This window comes from Sinocyclocheilus anshuiensis, unplaced genomic scaffold (assembly GCF_001515605.1).
Source record: "Sinocyclocheilus anshuiensis isolate Anshui unplaced genomic scaffold, SAMN03320099.WGS_v1.1 scaffold508, whole genome shotgun sequence".
NCBI lineage: Eukaryota > Metazoa > Chordata > Actinopteri > Cypriniformes > Cyprinidae > Sinocyclocheilus > Sinocyclocheilus anshuiensis.
This window is the reverse complement of record NW_015555744.1, coordinates 1,278,421-1,286,684: the sequence shown is the minus strand read 5'-3', so window position 1 is coordinate 1,286,684 and position 8,264 is coordinate 1,278,421.

Genomic DNA, 8,264 nt, shown 5'->3' with positions numbered 1-8,264 from the left:
TATATATATATTTTATATATATATATATATATATATATATATATATATATATACACATATATATAATACTTGTTAACCGAAACTTATCATAGCACTTGCATATTATTACCCTTCTGTTTTGATTGCTTCTAATGTCCTCATTTGTAAGTCAGTTTGGATAAAAGCGTCTGCTAAATGACTAAATGTAAATGTAAATATAATTTGCTGGTGTTATTTTCTATTTGCATGTGTTTTCTTAAGTTGCACATGTTGAGCTCTCTTGGCCTCTCTCTAAGTGAACCCGCAAACACATCAGGCCTACCAGGGCACAGAAAGCAATAAAAGCAGAAAGTACTATGTAAAGCGTCATAAGATTTATGGTATAGGAGCTACATAAAGTGAAATAGTTTATCTCAGAACTAACAAGATGAAACTTGTGAATGTGGCTGCCATTTTTCTTGCTTGATATCCCTTTGCATTCTCATTTTGCATTCTATCGGAATGTGCATTACAGATGCAAGACTGGAAGTCAGAAGAAACATGCTCCACTTTCCTGGGGACCTTGTCTTTGTGGAGTTTCAGTTGTTCATCTGCAGCCTTTTGCAAAGATGCAATGAGAGAAAAAGGGCAAGCCATGTGATTCATAACTTCGACATGGGAAGAGTTGCCAAAATCAATTTCACTTTATTCGCCCAATCAGTAGAGAAATTGAGCACTCTGCTGTGCACTGACATTATTGTGATTTACGTAGTGGGAAATCTTTTATGTTTTTCTGTGGTTTATGTCATTGTCCGTGGGTTTTTCTTTGCCTGCTACAAATGTTATTGTAAAGTGGAAATTTGCAAAGTGAAAACTGCAAAAATATAGTTTGGGCAAAAATGCCTATAATATAGAGTGATAAGCAAGGGAAATATGAGCAAGTAAACTGTAAGAAATTTAGAGATTACTTTAGCATCATGGAAAGTAGACACATTTGTGTATTTTTAGATGTAGATGAATAACTGAATAATGACTGACGATGATAGGCTACTGAATAGGATAGGTTATGATAATTAATTTGTCTGAAATGTACAATGCCATTTAGACCAGTGTTTAAAAGAAATTAATATTTTCATTCAGCAAGAATGCATTCAATTGATCAAATATGACAGTAATGGCATTTATGTTACGAAAGACTTCAAATAAATACTGTTCTTTTGAACTTTCTAATCATCATAGAATCCTGAAAAAATTTATCTTTTCCACAAAATATTAAGAAGGACAAGTATTTTTTAACATTCACAATAATAACTTTTTCTTGAGCACCAAATCAGCATGCAACATTGCATCAAATTACATTTTAAAATATATTCAAATAGAAAACAGTTCTAACAATATTATTGTTTTACTGTATTTTGACCAACTAAATGCAGCCTTGGTGAGCATAAGAGACTTCGTTCAAAAACATTTTTAAAACTGACCAAAATTCTGAGTCAAAATCAATGTTATATTATATATTTTTTTACCCTACAAATCTAAATAAATCACTGTCAACCATTCTCCCATTAACAGATACAAATGACAAAAATAGATGCCTTACCATTTGTTCTATCTGTTCAGATAGAATAAATCAATTAATAAGCACATAATCAATTAATAAATATGTTGACATATAGTGATCTAAGATCAAGAGGAAAATTAAAGGTGGGGAGACATCTTACCTTAATTAGCCGTTTACTTCTTTTGCGATCGAAAGACTATTAATTTAAGTCCAGTTCTCAAAATAACAATGAAAAACATTAAGTATTCATTAGTTTACAAAAAATTTGAAAAATACCTTAATATATTAGCACATTGTGATTGTCCTAGCTGGGCTGGGAGGTTTCCTGTGAGTGTTTAACAAGAGGCAGGAACAAGAGAATGGATTAATACAAACTGGCCTGAGAGAAATGGTGGAGAACAGAGTTTCTTTGATGGGATGGAGGGCAGAGAATAAGAGCAAGGGCAATGGCCATCACTTCTGCCCTTTTAATCAGTTCCATTGTCAAAGAAAGAAATGAGCACAGAGTGTCCAAACTGGGTGCAATTCAGTGCCACAGAGATTGGGGCTGCTCGCAGGTTAAAAATACACACAGACAGAAAGAGACAAAAAGGAAAATCCCAATGTATAATTGCACAAAATCACTGCATTCTGAATAATTGCTCGTTTTTAGTCAAATACAGAACCCACAAAGACCCCCTTAAAGTTAATTATACCATGTATCCATATCTGTTGTGCATAACAGCAAAACAGATCCTATAGATAGCACATATAGACAGATGTGAAATGGTACTGGGGTTCTAAGAGACAACCGGTTTCTCCCTCTGCTTCACAAACAGCTAGTTTTTGCATCCTAGCTTTTAATAGCAGGACATCTGGCAAATTATGGCAGTTTGCTCCCTGTAGTGAAATTAGCTTTTTTCAACAACCTGAGATTAAAAAAAAACAAAGCAAAACGCATTAGTATACAGAGTACATAGGTTATCCACTAATGGACATCTGGCAAATTATGGCAGTTTGCTCCCTGTAGTGAAATTAGCTTTTTTCAACAACCTGAGATAAAAAAAAAACAAAGCAAAACGCATTAGTATACAGAGTACATAGGTTATCCACTAACAAAGCTGAGTTTTGGTGTTGAATCCAGGGCAACAGTTTCACAACTTAATAAACCAAAATAAATCTGTAAATATCCTAACATCACTGCTCTTACAAAGCCAGAACACATATGAATGCACACACCACCAGACACGAGGTGTTTGATTAGTACTTCATTACTACTTTTTAGTAGTTTGTTGATTGTAATCACAGGTAACGTTAACATGCCAGGTTTTATACTGCCATTATTTTGTTTACTAGCCATTGCATCTCTCTTTCACAGCATATAATTTCAGCTCACTATAGCACCTGCACAACAAACAGATCTTACGACGGAACAAGCTGTTCCACTCCCAATCAAGTTTAAAGGCACATTACCTTCAAACTGACATGGAGAGGAACATCTGCTCCAGAAATCTTCAGAGGAGCTAAGAACGAGAGCGGACTCCTGAATAACACACCCATGTGGCCCAAGTGACACATCATGCAAATCCAAACGGATGCCTACGACTTTATTGGAAAAAAAATAATGCGAATGCTCCACACTTGGAGGTTACTTGTTTGAAAACACCACATGGCACCATATGCCTGTTTGTCAGGGCCAAAGATCTATTTATGAAAAGAAAGAATAGAGATACATTTTCTATTTTGGAGAATCGGGACTGCGAGGTAACTAAGAGGAGGCAGTAGATTTTATATACAGCACTGTGGAGAACATGGATGATCTATAGCAAAGGCCTGAATTTTACACAGGTGTATTACAAATGTGTGTTATTTGCACCATTGCAAAGCTGGGTAAATGCAGGTGCATCTAAATAAATTAGAATGTCGTGGAAAAGTTCATTATTGGTCTTATGAAGTATTCTAATTTGTTGAGAATTGGTGGGTTTTTGTTAAATGTGAGCCACAATCATCACAATTAAAAGAACCAAAGATTTAAACTACTTCAGTCTGTGTGCATTGAATTTATTTAATACACGAGTTTCACAATTTGAGTTGAATTACTGAAATAAATGAACTTTTCCATGACATTCTAATTTATTGAGATGCACCTGTATGCTTCCTTCTGTTCAAATCAAATATTTAAAAAAAAAAGTTTCCGGAAAACCTTCAAAATTGGGCTTTTTGGGGGAAATCAAGTGCAATACCTATGGGACGTCATATTTTGGAGCAGCTGCCACAGATGAGTAGTCCCTTGGACCAAATGTTGTCACTTCAAATACTAAAGGTCTAGACACCAGACATTATATCTTATTGCAATAAGTTCTCTCTAAGCTCTGTAAATTTCACTGCAATATATGACTTCTATGGCTTCATAAAATGATATCAGAAAGCAGACAACATCTCAGGGGAGCTACAAAAAATACCTCATCCAAACTAAAGAAATGATTGTTTTCTTGTGGAAAATGTAATGGTATCCTTTGGAAGAACCAAAGGCCAACGATAATGACAAATGTTGCTACGATATTTTTGCTTACCTTAAACGCATCGCAGAGGGGACATGCACTAACATCTTTATTATAAAATGGTAACCATGATGTGTTATCTGTAGTCAAATACAACACATCTTAGATATTGAAAATCTATTAACTAAATTAGTAATGAACACAAATTCATGCAGACATGTTAATTTTTACATGTTAACAGTTTAATTTCCCATCTAGGCATCTAAAAAAAAACTAAGTTACCATATTTAAAACAAGTAACGTCTTGAAGGCTCTGATGTTGCATGGTCGAGCCATTTGGCTTAATTTCAAACAACTAACCTATACTTTAAAGAATAACAAAATTCTAGATCAAATATTGGTAATTGGTATTGTCCAATTAATAATTGAATATTTTGCTACTAATAGCTATTTATTGGTTACATTACAACTTTTGTGTTTGTAAAAAGTTGTGCAGCCCTGGTGGACCAACACCTCAGCACGAGCTGAGATAAGAATAGAGTTATATGAATGAATTGGAAAATAAGTTGTTGTGGGTTAGGACAGAATTAATACGATTTATCTTTGTGAAGATAAAATCAATGCAAAATGTATTACCTGTTGAATCATACTTGACCCTAATGTCTTTTTCCCCATAGTTGGAGAGAAATATACTGTAGCTGATAACTTGCCCACGTATATTGCCTCTTCAGTATAACTCGTGCTGGGAAAATGTGACATTTGACCTTTGATTTGAGTCAATGAGTTTATGGAAGTCTGAATATTACAGTGCTGAGAAAAGCACACCACAAGCTCAAGTATGGATGCCCAGAGAGGTCAATACAATGTTGTTGTCTAGTAGTCTTTTTAGTTTTCATATTTCAAGTGCTCAATATCAAAGCATTATTATTAAGCATTCATAGATTTAAGGAAAAATATTCATTCTGTAGCATCTCACACATTCACATTAACAGCGTTTCCATTCGATTTTTCCTTTCAGTGCTGTTTGTTCTTTCTTTACATCTTATTTATTGTCTCGCAGCACCATGAATAACCTCACTGCCACTTTGTTTTCTTACATACATACATTCGCAAGGCAAACCGTCACTGCAGCTCCGCTTCACCGGAGAAAAACACCTCTCGATTCACTGCCCACACATTGTGGCCTGCTGTTTTACAAGGAATAGAGAAGCGAATGTCCAAAGACACAATAAACACATTATAGATTTGTCTGTGTCTGGTTGGGATGAAACGATCACACTATTTCACAAGGACCTAGAAATGCACACAAAGAACAGGATCCTGCTGAGGGACACGCTAGGAATAGAAGATTTCAAACCCTCTTAAGATACATTTTCTGTACACAAACTAGACTATGAAAAGCCAGTCCTGGATCTTTTTTTCAAATAATAACAGAGTTGGATGAGAATCAATATGTCTCAGAACTGGACATCAAAGTCAAAGCATAGAGTGATGTAATCACCTTTCTTTACATGCATGTTGTATAACATCTTACTAAATGTCTAGCATGATGAAGACAGGTGCTGCAGAACACAGTAGACACACTTCTGAACTCTCCCAATATACCTCGCCTCAAACATCAATCAAATGCTGCTGCAGGGCAAAAGCACAAACACATATAAGTACTTGCAGAAGTGCTTGTTCACAACAAAATTCTGGACAAATTCCTGTTGGCAAATCTGAACTGTATTTTTGTAACGATCAGCAGAGATCTGTATAACCAAAAGAAAAGCACCTATTAAAAACCTAGTTGATGTAGTAACGGCCTGGAACATATTATTGTAATATTATGACCTGGGTCATATCCTGATTCTATTCCCCACTATTATTCCTACTTTGAAAATATGATTATATAATAATAGTCATCTAAAATGATAATATAATACAGGGTTTCCCAGGGTGGTTCGTGAGAGAATTGCAGGGGGTTCGTGAGTTGGTACACGGTATATGAGTGTATACCATTAGTGAATTAATAAAAAAAAAAAATTAAATTAAAAAGATTTTGCAAATAAATGTTACAGGTTTATACAACTGTCATGTAAATGTAAAATCTTAAATGTATAAAAATAATTCTCTTTTTGGAAAACCCTGTATTAAAAAAAGATATTATGGAAAAAAGTAATACATTGTAAATTCAATTAATATAAATGTTTTATATTTTTTGGAGAGTAATAATAACAATAGCTATATAAATATTACTAAAACTTTAAAACTGATAAAAAAATTAATGTTTTTAAAGTTAAACATGCAAATGTGCCATTAAATTATTGAAATATTTACTTAAAATATCAGGGGGTACTTTAAGTAAATAATTTATGTCAAATGGGTTCAGCTGACAAAAACGGTTGAAAACCCCTGATATAATATAATATAATATAATATAATATAATATAATATAATATAATATAATATAATATAATATAGGCTAACAAAGAAACAGGCAAAAACCTCAAAAATGAGAAAAAATCCATATACTTATTATGATATTTTCAATATTTCAATCTATTAAATTTGTATAAAATGTTAATTTATGTATACATAATTAAACATTATACAAAAAAGTATTAATATATACATTAATAAAAGTACATTTAAAAAAAATAAAAAAATTACTCAACAACCTGACATCCTGTATATGAGCTTATTAATCTAATCCTGTCACATCACCCGAATATTGGCTGCTTACCTCTTCCATCAGCTTTCCAACACTTCAACTCCACATTTATTTTGAATATCTTAATTATTTAGTTTTATCTACCATTAAGTAGCTGGTGGATCTTAGAGCTTGAGTTTCAAGCCGAGTCAATTTACCTGCATCACTTTTAACAATTATATGAGCATGTGAACTAATATTACAGAGCAATATACTGCAATCCAACCTGTTGCATTTGAATACAAGAATAACAGTACAAGTCATACAGGGAGATATGCAAGAAAGTAAAAACTCTTGCAAGTCAAAACTTCTTTTACAGAGGCTTTACAGCCAATAAAACATCCAACGCACCTTAAGCCCTGTGAGGAGGGAGGATATTGAGAGTCTGTGAAAAATTGCCATGTGAACCTTCAAAACTAAATGCATACAGAAGTTAAACTCTCTGCCTGTGCGTCATATTAAATCTTTGCACTTTGAAATAATGGTCAGATAAGCATTGCTCCCGGTCTTGCAAAGTGCTCAAAGCACATCTATTCAGGGCCATAAGCTCACAAAGGAGTGAGCAATAATATACGGTTTTGTTCCAATTTCCTCGGCCTGCAAAGGGAATACAAAATGTCAAGCAGCATTGCTTTCAAGCAGCTAAATAATTACAGCAGTAGAGGACACAGCAGGGGCAGAGGCCTTCAAAACAACGCTACAAGTATCACCTTCTACTGTCATAGTGAAAATGAGAATCGACTCTGCCACAATGGCTGTCTTTTATCGTGTTCACCTGCCAGATGCTTTTTGAAAACATAATAATTGGATTGGGAAAGTGTAATGAATTTCCTCTGACATAAAATGTATTGCCCGAAAACAAACGTCAACATGAAGACTTGAAACTTCCAAACTGATTTAAGGGCACTGATGGACTAATATACAGTATATGTTAAATGTAAGATGTATAGTAGGAATTTTGTAAGTTAATATTGTTTTCTTTATTTGTAGAGCTTATTGTGAAATGAGTCATGCAATGGAAATGTAAGTTATGTTTTTTTTTTCCTGTGAAAAGAGAGCTCTCCTATTGAAGCATTATGAAATTCTTGAGCAAGTTAAATCTGTGCTAGGCTTGTCAATACTTCTTTCTTAAACTAAACTGTGTTACTGTCATTAATCAATATTTTAACTACTTTAATAATTCATTCTCTGTTTTAACTTTTTTTTTTCAGAGCACTGTCATCATTGCATTTTTAAAAAACATTTATTCAGACTAATTTGACATGTCATTCTATGTTTTAACTTGTTTTTCCCCAGAGCACTAACATCACTGCTACATCACAGCAGTTCGTGGCCTTTCTCTCATTCCCAGAGAAGAAAACTATGACTTTTTTAAAATGTTGGCAAGTACCTTTTTCTGTTTCATTCAAAAATCCCCCACAAATCACATACCATATCAATTATGCTTTATTCAAGTCTTATCTGGACTTTATCCTGGAATTTATTTCATTTTTTAACTTAAGTCCTTATACATTTTGTCATATGCATATTGTGCCATAATTGTACTGTTCATTTTGTCTGATTTCTATACAAT